Source organism: Ixodes scapularis, unplaced genomic scaffold, assembly GCF_016920785.2.
Source record: "Ixodes scapularis isolate PalLabHiFi unplaced genomic scaffold, ASM1692078v2 PGA_scaffold12__126_contigs__length_90152505, whole genome shotgun sequence".
NCBI classification, from domain to species: Eukaryota; Metazoa; Arthropoda; class Arachnida; order Ixodida; family Ixodidae; genus Ixodes; species Ixodes scapularis.
In genome coordinates, this window is record NW_024609838.1 from 33,015,431 (window position 1) to 33,029,638 (window position 14,208).

Here is a 14,208-nt window from a genome sequence, read left to right on the forward strand (position 1 = left end):
CCAAACCGCTGGGGGAGAAATGGGCGCAATAGGCCGTTCGCCTCATTCAAATGAGCGTATGAGGATGTTTTGACACGCTCTTGTTTCGTCGTATATGCCAAGGCCCTTTTGTTATGGTGTGTATGGCTTTCATCTCAGAATCAGAATCGGTTTATTTTTGTCACAGCGCTTTTACACACATGTGACAAGGGGGGCCAGGAAAAAAAGCTACAAGTTTGCAGCTTGACGGGTTCCTGCGCCCCAAAACACAGGGCAGAGCGGCACTGTCACCAAAAACACACACAAAAAAAGACAGTCAAAATAACTTACGTGACATGACATTTAGCAATATATTAAGTATCGTCTCAATACACATTGAAATAGATAGATATAACAAACATAAGACAAACAATCTATTTATTACCGGCAAGTTTAAATTTTACGGACATTTAACGAAAGTTTACCAACACTCATCTCCACTCTGAGTGTCTGACTGTCCACTCTGACTGTCTCACTCTGACTGCCTGGCGACAGTCAGAGTGGCGGGCGGGGTCCAAAAATATGCACCCGTCCGCCACTCTGACCGTCGCCAGATGACAGCCATCCACTGTGAACAAAACGGCACAGGCATATACTACACCGATGCAAATTCCCACGAAGGCACGGCATACACAACCGTCCACTGTACAACGGGAGCGATCACCCACAAGCATACCTATGTCCCCAAGGCAACAGACGCAGAAGAACAAGCAATTCTCGAAGCCGTCACGCTGCACGCGCACCCCACCACGAATGTCGTACTTCGTACGGAGAGCCAGGAAGCTCTATGACATTTTGAGCTCAACACACTACCTCCCCACATCACTGCAGAACTGCAGCGCTACCACCACCTCCATCCCCTCATTCAAATTCCCACATTCACCTAGCATGGATACCAGGCCATCAAGGCATCACTGTGAATGAAGCGGCTCATTCCGCAACCCAAAAATCAAGATCCGGGTTTCCGATACCCCTGGCCATCGGCTCCTCCTCAAGCTCTCTCGCGGCAGCAGCTTCAAGAACACCATGCACGCCTTCGCGCGCTGCGGCATAACGCTCGCTCTCTAACAATCATCCCGCCTGCCGCACTTCGAGAGGACGCAAGCATCCTTAGACAGGCAAAGACCAACTACCCACTCAGCGATCTCTTTCTCCATCATATCACCCAACAACATGGCTATCCCCAGTGCAAGGTCTGCGGAGGCAATCCCACTCCCAGGCACACCTACTGTACATGCGCGCGTGCAGCTTAGCCATTTCAATAACATATCCTTCCCTTCTAACACTCCCCCTCCCTCCTCCTTGGAGCACTGGGTCACTCCACCACCCGAACTTCAAGCCATCTATTGGCCACGACTGCTACAACATATTGAAACCATCCACGCCATCAACTCGTTACGTCCATAGGCTTCCCGGACTGGGGATTAATTTTAATTTGTCTCGTCATTAATGAAGTATTCTCTCTCTCTCTCTCGTGGTCCCTCCATTTCCTTCCCCCTTTCCCCGGAAAAAAGAAAAAGTCTTATTCGTTGATTTTTTGCCAACCTTATCGTACGTTTCGACGATTGGGTTATTCCAGCTTTCACGCCCTCGCATGTTTTGATTATTCCCTGGCAGTTCGCCTGTCAGCCGAGATGAAAGCCGAGATTGCATCGAAAGGCGCGTGACGCTACGTCATATTTAGAAGCAAGTCCGAGGGTGGCGTAGATATCGTGGCCAGTAAGCATACGCAAGAGTTGTTTTTTGAGTATGGAACTACGCACCTTTTGAGCGCTCATCACCCAGGCAAAAGGGCCGATTCACTGGGCTGGCGGCGCATGCGCGGTGTCCAATATTCCGCAGAACTTACAGCGATGGCGGTACCTCGGTACGAGAATCGCGCTCCCTACCTCCTGGACGATCCGCTTCAGAATGCAGGTCCTTGCTCACTTACAGCTTCCTGACGTGGAAATAGGAGGTCTCACATCGCTCGTATTTCACAAAATTAGAATTACTTACGCGTCGCAGACCCAACCTCGTACTGCTGTTCTGCGACGATCCTCCCGGTGACAGCTATTTTGGTAGAAATTGCAGATACACGAAGCTGCCTGAATTTCCATGGCTGCATCCGTGACAGATGCGACCGTAGCACGTCGAATCGAGATTTGAGTCTTTCGATTGCTGTAGAAGAGGAAGATGTAGGAAGACAGGCGGCGTGCGATTGGTCCCTGCTCGATTCGATGCGCTACCGTCGTATTCGTGTAAACCCAGCCATTGTCAGAGGAAATAAACGATGCTTTGTTTTTCTTTTTTTTCCGTTTTAAACGTGTTCGTATCGAAAAATAGCAAATAAGATCTGTGTCGTGTTTGCCCTCCTTGTCCCCACTCTCCAGGGTTAAAAATGTCTACATTCAACCAGCTCGCCTGACCATTGCTTTTAAAAGTGATCTTAGTGCGCATACAAAAAATCTAAAATCACTAAAAAAAAAACGCATTGCAAAAAAACAATTTCTATTATCTTTTTCAATGCGGCTTTCGAGCTAGAGTTGCGAGTTCATCCCCGTAGCGCCGGCTTTCCTGCACGGCAGTCGGAGTCTGCTCCTCAGGTGAGTGAATTTTGCGAATAGAGGCGCCGCGCGTTCGAGGCGCGACTCCCCCCTCCCAGTACTGACACATCGTTCAGCAACGCTATCACATTGGCTGCAGGCTTAATAGCTGCGAAAGAAGTTCTACGGTGCTACATTTCGGAGAAGCGTACCGCGTCACCCTCGTCGTCTTCTTCCACTGATCTCTATTTTAGTAGGCTGGATGGCGGATCGGGAGCCCGTCGGTGTCGCCACCGGCGGCCATTGCTTGACACCAGGCAATACACGCAGGTCTATGGGACAAACGCACAAAAGTAAGCATACTGAGGCATGTACGCTGTGCTCGAAGGCGAGTATTTTATGGTGCGCTGCGATCCTTATGTCGGATGTTTGGAGATCGAATCTGTATTTCTCAAACGTCCGATCACCGAATCAAAAAATGAAACGTACCATAGCACCTACGGCTGAGCTGGCGAGCTTGCTCTCGTAGAGGAGTAAACAAAGGAGCTTGCCGTCAATAAGACCGTCCTCAGGGAAGCCCAGAAGTTGATGAATGACCAAGAAGTTCCATCTCGATAGCGGCTTTCCGGGAGAAAGCGAATTCCGCGTAGCAAAGCCTTCGAGCTTGTCGTCTGCTAAACCCAACTCAACGAAACCGCCACCGACTCGGCGGTAACTCCAGGTAACTCTCGCCTCATTGAGCTGCACTACAGTGGAGTCACTCTCGACCACAAAATATTTATTTAGAAGAACTGTGACGGCTGTCAGTTTTAATGTCTCTACGCAAGCTATTTGACGGGCTTATCGAAAAGCATCCAAAAAGTTTCAGTGCCGACAACAGCTTAGAAGAAGCGGAAAACGGAACTTTTTCTCGTTCTTCCCATAGAGTCCCATGCATTGGCTGGTGTCAATCAATGGCCGCCGGTGGCGACACTCGGCCCCAGCTGCCGAGGCCGCGGTCCGCGATCCAGCCTATTACAATAGAGATCAGTGTCTTCTTCGTGCATCGCACACGTGCCATTAATTCTCCTAGGGCACAGAACTCCAGCGCCACTCGCGGTATCTACATCGACCGTCTTCACGCGCTTCATTGTAAGCGGGCGCCGCTCTTGCCACTACGACCTCTAGAACTCTGTACTAGGGCAGAGGAACGTAAGCCGAACAAGGAGGTTAGAAGTACTAGGAGGGGGCACGTTGCTATATTGGTGAAGCCTAGTCATAAAAAGTTTAAACGATTTTGTGCCCAGCGTGACCGCAGATCTCTCTGGCGATTGGTGCGCGTGACATGTCACGTGTGAGATGGATGGTTGATTGTAGGAGGACTCCTTGCAGGCTTGCGCGCGCTCCGTCCGGTAGGTTTTATCAGATCGAAGGCTAGGCTGTGGTGTATTCTAGTACTCCATAGTAAGACGAAGGCTAGCTACGGCCACGTGATTTGGTCACGTTGGCATGGTAAGTGAGGAGAGTAAGGAGGAAAATGAGAAAGAGGCGAGGCGTCAAGGGAGCATGGCTTGTGGAGGCTACGCGGCCGACGTCATGCCCTCTCCTACCCTTCTATTCTCCATGAAGCCGAAGCACGCGCGCGCGACGTCCACTTTCCTGAACGGCACTTGATCCGACTCCTCAGGCGACCGGATCTCGGCGAATAGCGGCGCGGCAGCACGTGGAAAACAGAGGCGCAACTACGTCACTTTCTGCGTAGACGGAAGCAGTTCTCCTCCCGTCTTCTCTTCGTCCACGCAGGAATCAACTTCCGGTCTTGCCTCCCATTGTTTTGCCGGGTCTAGGACTTCTCGGTGCAGGGCTTTTCGGTGTAGAACGTTTCGAAGCGGACTTTTTGGTGCACGGACATTTCGGTGCACAACAAATCAAAATCACAAGGTGTTTTTTTTGTTTTTTTTATTTAACAACCATTATTTTAGCAAGAAATTTATTTTTTCGCACTTCATAATTTTCTACACTTGGTCATTCATTCACGGTCACTTACTGATATACGAGACGACCTAAGTGACTTTGTTAGGCGCAGCATACCATCCTGCGTGGATGGTATGCTGCGCCTAACATTCTAGAAACGTTCGTTGGCGAAGGAACATTTGTATGCACAATGTTTATGGAACGTTCCCCTTCGGACATTTGTATGCGCGACATCCTTGGCACGTTCGCTTGCGAACATTCCTAGAATTTTCGCAGGCGAAGCTAAGTTTACGGAGCTCTCACGCAACCTGTGGTTTGAAACATCATCCACTATATATGCCACTTTGTGCCAAAAATATGCAAATTAAGTGGAGTCTGGAATTTTAGCACAAGAAATCAGTTTTATCTTATATGAGTCTACCGAGGAATATGATATAAGGTGCAGGAGAAAATCAATGGTTTACAAAACTCGATAATGAACTTGGCACTCACTGCGTATGTAAAGGGGCAGTTTTGAATGAACCAGATTTTTAGTATGTGAGGTTTAAAACTTTGTAAAAGGTGTTCCCCAGTTGAATGTGAGATGTCATGTGTATCCATCCGTTCTTAAAGGGGCCCTGCAATGACTTTTTGACTGGTCTTAATTTGCACCGAACCTGAGCGCACTGAACGTAGTAACTTAATCAAACTTTTCTTTTCTCAAATTTCGCTTTATTTTAAAAGTTATAGGCGAATTAGAATTACAAAAACAAGCAAAAAATAACCTCCTTCATGACGTCGTATGTCCTGGCTTGAGTGGCCGTGAACTAGAGGAGGAGTAGTGAGCTCATCGAGCGTTCACGGTTGCCGCACTCCGGGTTGACGGCTCGAGAGGGCGCCACTAAAGCATGTGTTGGATAGGCTCTATGAAGCGGGCGGTCGGGGCGGCTCGCATTGCATTTGCTGCGCGATTAAAGACTATTTCGGCTTAACACTTCATTGGCCACAAGCGACAGCAAACACGGGGTAAAGATCAGTTCAGAACGGGAGCCACTTGGCGCTGCCATGCCGCCAAATGGCCAAATCGCCAGCAGGGCCCGCGCCGAAAGCCTTCGGAACGCTCGGAACCGGTCGGATCGTCGAGCCGGTATACGACCGCAGCGCCGCCGCGTACCAGGGCCGGCCTTAGGGCTCATTCACACTGGAAGCGGATCCGCGTTCGCAAAGCGGTTGCGAACGCGGTTGTATAAGGATTCAGTACAATTGCACGCGCACACGATGACATCAAATGCGCGTGCAATTGCACTGGATCTTTATACAACCGCTTTCGCAACCGCTTCGCGAACGCGGATCCGCTTCCAGTGTGAATGGGGGGTTACCCCCAATTCACACTGGAAGCGGATCCGCGTTCGCGAAGCGGTTGCGAAAGCGGTTGTATGAAGATCCAGTGCAATTGCACGCGCATTTGATGTCATCGTGTGCGCGTGCAATTGTACTGAATCCTTATACAACCGCGTTCGCAACCGCTTTGCGAACGCGGATCCGCTTCCAGTGGGAATGAGCCCTTAGAGCAGCAAGCGCCCTAAGCAAAATGCGGTCGTGGCGCCCCCCCCCCCCCCCCTCCCTTCCCCCCTCCCCTATTTTCGCACCCAGGATCACGTTGTTAGTAAACATGCCAGAGTGGCCCAGCGCGAATGGTCGCGATTTTGTCGTTGTCAGTCGAGAACCACATCCTAAAAACAAACGGCGCTGCTCTCTATATTCGCAGGCCCTAGCCTGACTGTGGCGTCCCGGATTTGCGATGTCAGCTTAGGTCATAATGCAGGATCAGACAGTTCGTCGCTGGCGGCCTTTATCTCATTCGATGTGTCGTCACCATCTTGTTTAGTGTCACGGAATACTCTGGCAATGGAGCCCTCGGCGTCGTCGGGATATTGCTGCGATGTCTCGATTTCCTTGGTTTGGGAATAATCTTCGCTTGTCGAGCTTTTTTCGTGCTATGTTTCTCCCTCTGTTCGTTCACCTGAACTTGAGGGGCCTCGTGAACTTTCATATACTTTTTCAGGGCGTCTGCGCTCTTCGAGGATGCGCCATCTTGTTCAAATTTTCGTTTTCTCTACTGCGCTCCTGATGGTTTCTTTCGAGGAAGTGGCATATCACTGAAATTTTAAACAACAGACTAAATATAAATTTTACACCAGTGCGTATTGTAACAATACTTAACCCGTAACGCGTATTGTAACAATACTTGACCCGTAACGCGTATTGTAACAATACTTTAAAAAACAAGCTAAATGGTCGTGATTTATAGTATTAAAAACCCGAGACTCATGAACACGAAAATTATCGTCTAAAAGAAGCCGAAGGCGCTTCTTATGTGACCTCGGTAGATCCCACAATATTTTTGAGCCGCTCGTGGCACCTGTGTATGCAGTACCGTAGGCATAGCACCAGATTACGTGATACGGACCCCGAAGGTCAAAGTCAACGCAAAGAACAGTGGCCGAACCGATGAAAATTCACCCAGTTTACATCCAGCAACACGCGCACACTGAGCATTAACAATTAGACTCTAGAAACTACCAGTCGTTACGTAATCATATGTTCGTGTCACGACAATTGAGTTTCATCTACTCAGGTGTGCACGCACAGCCATAGGGGTTACGCAGTGATCAGTCCACTGGAATTGGAACAAATGCATTTCAGGATATCCGTGCAAATAACTCGAAATCAATTATGCAATGTCTTACCGTGATCAATGAGACGGCCAGTCTCTCGCCAACAGAAAACATCAATGAAAGAAATCGGAATCAGTGTGGCCAAATTAGCAGTTTTCGTGCAGTTTTCCCGCTGACATCTTTTTTTGTTTTTAATACCACCTGTTGTCACCAGTTTTAAGTCAAACAAGTGAAAGAAGTAAAGTAAAAAAAGAGTACCTTTAACAATATTTTTTATATTTATACTTGTTCTAAAATATTTAAAGGAATAAAATGCTTTATAAAGTCATTCTTGCGCAACACTATAAATTTGGCGGTTTTCGGGATTCTTGCGGCGGGTTTCTGAATTTTGAGTTGGCAACACTGATCGGCATTGCGAGTCCGGAGTCTTCGCTGGTCGCTCACACCCATAATATTATTTTCAGTCGGCGGCCCATTCGGCGACCCCCTATGAATGGCGCCCTGTGCGGCTGCACAGCTCGCCCACCCCAAAAGCCGGCCCTGCCGCGTACATCCGGGACTTTTTTACGCTGGCCGTTCGTCGTAGCCTCATCCCACTATACTTCGTTTCAGCTTCGGTTCGAGCGCGGCCAATGTCATGAGCCGAAGGGCCAATCAAACACCGCGAAAAGCGCAGCGTCATGGCGTGCTCTCTGTGCTTGATACGACTAGCCGGCGGAGGAGCACGAACAGAGACACGGCGAATACCGGCTGGTCCTATCAACTACAGAGAGCACGCCATGACGTGGTGCCTCTTTCGCTGTTTGATTGGCCCTTGAGCTCATAACATCGGCTGCGCTCGTACCGAAGCTGAAACGAAGTATAGTTCTTTCTAGTATGCGCCGTTTTTTCCGCCGCTTGGTGGCGGGTATGTCGACGGGTCTTTTCTTGTTTCCCTACTTTATAAACTGCATTTGTTTCTTTTCTGATCTAAAATACTGAACAAAAACTTCTTTTATAAATAATTAAAACGGTTCGCGCCACTTATATTTTGTATTTCGACTACGAAAAAACTTTTAGCGGCTCTGACCAGTAGTAAGCTTAGGACCAAAGACGTCACATTTTGCGCGCTTTCGGTACCGCGGGTCGCCCTCGTCGGTGGAGGTGGTTTCCGCGTCGTCCAGTTAAAATATGACGCACTGATATTTAGTTACTCTCTCCGTGCCCGCTGGCTTGTCCGAACCCCAAGAGACGTGGAAACCGCAAAAAAGGTAGTTGCTTAAAGGGGCCCTGCAATGACCTTTTTACTAATTTTTAATTTGCACCGAACCTGAGCGCACTGAACGTAGTAACTTGGTGAAACTTTTCTTTTCTCGAAATTCCCTTTATTTTAGAAGTTATAGGCAAATTAAAATTACAAAAACAGGCAAAAAATAACCTCCATCATGACGTCCTTGGTTGCTTGAGAGTGGCCGTGAACTAGAGGAGAAGTAGTGGGCTCATCGAGCGCTCACGGCTGCCGCACTCCGAGTCGACGGCGCGAGAGGGCGCCATTGAAGCGTGTTCTGGATAGGCTCTATGCAGCGGGCAGCCAGAGCGGCTCTCATTGCATTTGCTGCACGATTGAACATTAAATCAGCATAACACTTCATTGGCCACAAACGACAGAAAACACGGGGTAAAGATCAGTTCAGAATGGGAGCCACTTCGCGCTGCCATACCGCGAAACGGCCAAACCGCAAGACAAAGCCTCTCGCCGAAGGCCTTCGGAACGCTCGGAGCCGGTCGGATCCTCCTGTTCATACGACCGCAGCGCCGCCGCGTGCATCCGGGACCTTTCCGTGTCCGGCGCCTGATCCCACTACTCTTTTCTAGTATGCGCCGCCTTTTCCACCGCTTGGTGGCGGGTATGTCGACGGGTCATTTCTTGTTTCCGTACTTTATGAACTGCATTCGTTTCTTTTTTGGTCAAAAATACTGAACAAAAATTACTTTTATAAATAAGTGAAACGGTTCGCGCCACTTATATTTTGTATTTCGACTAAAAAGAAGCTTTTAGCGACTCTGACCAGTAGTAAGCCCAGGACCAAAGACGTCAGATTTTGCACGCTTTCGGTACCGTGGGTCGCCCTCGTCGGTGGAGGAGGTCTCCGCGTCGTCCGGTTAAAATATGACGCACTGATATTTAGTTACTCTCTCCGTGTCTGCTGGCCTGCTCGAACCCCAAGAGACGTGGAAACCGCAAAAAAGGTGGACGCTTAAAGGGGTACGGAAACCAAATTCTAGAGCCAAACTCTTTGCCTGAACATAAAGAGGGTTAAAATAGGACTTCACCAATACCAACATTCCGTAGGATAACGCGAGAAAACGAATTTTAAACTGAATAAAACGATAACCAAAAACCACCTCGTGGATGTCTGTGAAGCTTCGATGGAATGTCGTGACGACAACATGCCCGTAAGAGCAGCGCCACAACGGGAAGTACGGTCACTGATAGGCATTACTTAGGCCTGAACCACAGTAGCCTGAACGTAGTACCGAGGCGCTTTGGTGAAGAAAGCAACAGCGGAGTTGGCCACGGTTCGTTTTAGTATCGGGTGCTTTCCGGCAACGCTTCTTTGGGGTGGTTTGGAGATTGTGTACGTGCGATGTACCTTCACGTTACGAAATGTGTTTAAACGGGCCCGCATGCCCACTTTCCCTGGTCACGAGATAGCCGCCTTCGTCAACCGCAACTGACAACGAACTCGATCGCTAAGAATTGCCAACACAACTACCATAGTCGCTAAAAGGAGACGGCCCGTACGGCTCTGCAAAGCGACGCGCATGTAAACAAATCCCCGTGGCGCCTTTCGGGGATGCGGGAGATACGTTTGAAGATACGTTTGAAGTAAAAGAGCGCCAGCAAGATCCACGTAAATACCTGTTCGCACTGGAAGCAGAACCGCACTGGCATTGCGTTCTCGGTAACCGCTTCGGGAACGGTCTTTTACAACCGATTTTATGAACCGCCGGGCCCTAGTCTAGACAATCGCAACTCGATGCTGACGAGACGCTCGGCAGAGAAAGATTGGGCCGGCATTGAGTCGCTCCCAAAAACTGCTCTAACTCGACATGTGTTGGCGTATCATGTCGAAATAAAATGGACATCTAAAAAAAATGTACGTACCCAAGTTGCGAAGGCAATCCATACGGCGTTTATTTGAGCTCTATAACACACACACACACAAAAAGGAGATTGAATCGAGGAGACTCAGGAGAGTGTCCCTTCTCGACGAGATCGTTCGTCACCGCTGCATCTGAAAACAAGCTATGGTACGACGAGGGGAAAGGCTGGCCTTCTGACCCCAATTAAAGGTCAGGGTTCAAACTATTCATACGAGGAGGGTCCACAAAGGCCGCGTGGGCGTATTCCATTCATCAAGCCAGCCGATAGTGTGCAGATGGTCTTGCCCCGGATCGTCGAAGTGTTTTGCTAAGCCTCGCCTCTTTGGTCGTCGCTTGGTCGGTGGGTCCTTGTCGTTGTAGCTTTTTCAGGTATCCGGGGTTCTAGCGTTCGTCTCCGCCGCGGCGTTCAGTTTCAATTACTTTTTTTCTTCTTCTTTTCTCTCGTTGGGACACGCACAGAGAGCACATAGAAATCCACGTTGGTCGTATGTTGCCGGCGATGTAAATTTGATCATAAAAAGTGCGTAAAGCTTTGTAGCTGTCGTAGGCGTAGGATTTCATCGTTCATCGTAGCGTGCGGAAAACTTGCGATAATTTCGCTTCGTGAATACGGAACTTTTCTTAGGTTTTGCTGTAAGATCGTTTTGTGAATAAGCTCTGTTACCTGTTGCGGACGACGAAGACTAGACAGACGGGTCGTACAAATACGACTCTAGGCAGAATCGCTTCTCGGCCATCATGGCCTGGTGATGTAGCGGCGTGGCGGCATCTTTGTCCTTATTAATGTCATCTACCCACCGCTCTCGTCGCGTTGGTCGGCGACCATACACTCGAAGCCGCTCCGACGGCTCCTCAATATGCTACAGCCCGACAGCCCTCGGGTACTTCGACTATGCGAGATTGTAACACGCTGACGCCACCAAGTGGCAAGACTCTTAACTACGGTACGCTTGGTCCTCCGAGGCATGATGACGTCAAGACCGCGCCGGATCTCCCGAGATGCATCGCGCTCTTCGACGGCTGACTTTGAAGCGCTCGCCGAAATCCAGGCATTTAGAACGAAAAATAAAGCCATCCGCTTGAAATATGACTATGCGATTATCAACTACAGGTTCATCTGATTCCATTTGACTTATCTCTAGGTGTTTCCTCTATATTTTAAGTTTCGATTCAGTATCCCTTTAAATATGATTGCAGGGCCCCTTTAGTGTGAGTAATCGGTAATGTATACAGCACATCTTGAATGAAAGAAGTTGACAAGTGACAGGCTATGATTATAATGTAATTGAATGCAAAGGTGGAAGGCGAGCTGGACAAGAATGGCGAAAATAATCCCTGGAAGAGGGGAACAAGAGAGACAAAGAACAAACACAAATCTCCAAACACAGCTAGGTGACTCGTGCGCGGCCGAAAAAATCCGCCTGGTCCGGTTAGCTCAGTTGGTAGAGCGCTCCCCTGGAAATGGAGAGGTCCCGGGTTCGATACCCGGACCAGGCGGATTTTTTCGGTCGCGCACCAGCAAGGAGGTTATAATGGGCAGGAGGTGGCGTCCCTATCCCCATTGCATGGAGCGAAGTGTAACGGAAGTAGGCGTGGCCACGAGCGGCCACGAGCCGCAACGAGCATTTCTTGACTAATGGGAAGCCTAGTGAGTGGGCGCCGCCATTAATTTCGGTGCAAACAACCGCGTTGCAATGACATTTCCGTGGCAACGCGATTGTGTGCACCGAAAGTAATGGCGGCACCCACTGTTATTTGAAACAGCGCTTAACGGGAGACTTTTAAACCGGTATGGTCGGAATTGGATGAGATTATTATAAACGAACGCCTGGTTGCCCAGCAGAAAGTAAGTGACTATACTCCGCGACAACTTTTCTTGGCAATGCGGTGGAAGGTAGAGGCCCGCGTCCCCTCTCCCATTTTGAGTGTACGAAGGCTCTCCTCCTCTCCCCGGAAATGGGGGAGGAGGAAAGCCTGCGTACACTAGAAATGGGAGAGGGGACGCGGGACGTGTGTACGCAGGCTCTCCTCCTCCCCCATTTCCGGGGAGAGGAGGAGAGCCCGTGCACACTCAAAATCTCAGAATGGGAGAGGGGACGCGGGCCTCTACCTTCCACTGCACTGCCAAGAAAAGTTGTCGCGGAGTATAGAACTGAGACGCTCTAGACGACGCACCGTGAAGGACTTGGCGGTGCGCAACGCATTTTTTAATAAACAGCAGCAGCAGATCGCACGAGCGCGCTGCAAGCCAGGAGCACACAGAACGGGCTCGCGCTTCCAGTTCTGACTTCGCTCGCGTATAATGTGGAAAGTATAGACACTCACGCTGCAAAGCATTTGTATCGTGGACGCCCACCGCGGACGCCGACCGCATCAAAAGCTAGCCTCGTGAAGCACACGCCGGAGCAGATTAGAAAGCAGACGAACCGCCGGTGCGCTACCCCACGGCCTCGGAACGGGTGCGCAAGGCAGTCTGGGATTAAACGCCTCTTCCGGCTTCATTCAGGCTGACGTTGCTGACGTCATGCCGGGTCCTGTCTGTTTAAACCATAGAGTTATTACAATAAACGCTAGAGGCTCAGCTGGCGCTAGTGTCTACGGGACTTCCGGTTGCAAATTGTAGCAGACAGCATGCAGTCTACTTTTCCAGTCTTCCTGTGTATTAAAAACGCGCGTGAATTTTGTCTCGTCGCCGGAAAATAACATGAATAACTTTTGTTATTTCCGTTGTACCGGATAGTATATACCTTTATTAATATTGGGAAACCGTAATTGGTTTAGTTACATCATTTTTTCTTTACCACTTAACGATGTTAAACTTCGCTATATTCCAGGCCCAAACCTCTGTTCCATGGCAGGTATGTAGAAACGAGCGACGATTCTAAGCAAAATAACGATCGAAAGGGATGTAGACTGTGTTCAAAGTTCGCCAGCATTCCGTTGGTGCTTATATATTGCTAATATGCCTGTCCTCTCACTATATGAAAATGACCCCGTCGTGCATCTTTACGATGGTTAAGAAAGCGTTCGAAACGTAAAGAATAAAGTATTTGGGCTACGAAAGGTGTGTTTTCTTATTATTTCCTATGTTGGGCAGTTTTTATCGCGCACCTGTTCTCTGCCTTCCCCCTATTTGCACAGACTTGGAGCGTGTGGTTGATGATTTGAACAAAGAACAAGCATCTTCGCACATATTCATGAGCAGAAAGAATAAAGCTGTATATTATTTATTGCAAATCGGACTATATTACGTGACTTTCAATTTATTGTGATCGTCTGCAAGCAGAGTTACTTATCCAGTGTTACTGCGTAGTTCTTGCCGTCTCTCTTGGTTTTCCACATGTCCTTCGTTCGTTTGGCACGTATATCCCCCATGCTGGAAAGCGCCGACGCCGTGTTCGCGCTAACAGTGTCCGAGAGTGCACATAAATACATGTACGAAGCGGTTTTAGCACCGTTTTTCATGCCACGATTTTAAAATAAAAACGCCGTAACTGACCAATTATTTCATCTGCGTGTCTGGGAAATGTTCCAACGGGCCTAGTAGGTATGATTTATTCGTGATATTTGCTCTTATAATCGAGCGCAGAGAGGAAATGCACTCGGTTTTTTCCGTAGAACTGCACAACCGGAATCAATTTCGGACTGCTTGCTGTCTGCTTCAATTTGCAACAGCACACTAGCGCCAGTTGAACCTCTAGCGTAGATTATAATAACTCTATGGTTTAAAGGGACACTGACAGGGTATTTATGCTCGCCGAGGTTTTTAGTTGTACGTGTCATATGAGAGCTCAACTACCCAGAACAGAATTTGCGGCTCGAAATTCGGTTTCTTTCCGCCCGAAAACCGCCGATCAAGAACTGGCCGGTTCGAGTCTCGCTCACTCTCTTTTCCGCGGTCACGGGCC

General features: G+C 49.0%; 1 non-coding gene across 1 annotated transcript; it reads left to right on the plus strand.

Annotated features, from left to right (window-relative positions):
• The first annotated feature begins 11,719 nt into the window (after window positions 1–11,719).
• Trnas-gga lies at window positions 11,720–11,797 on the plus strand. Its single transcript has one exon. It is a non-coding gene; the product is annotated as a tRNA-Ser (tRNA).
• The last annotated feature ends 2,411 nt before the right edge of the window (window positions 11,798–14,208 follow it).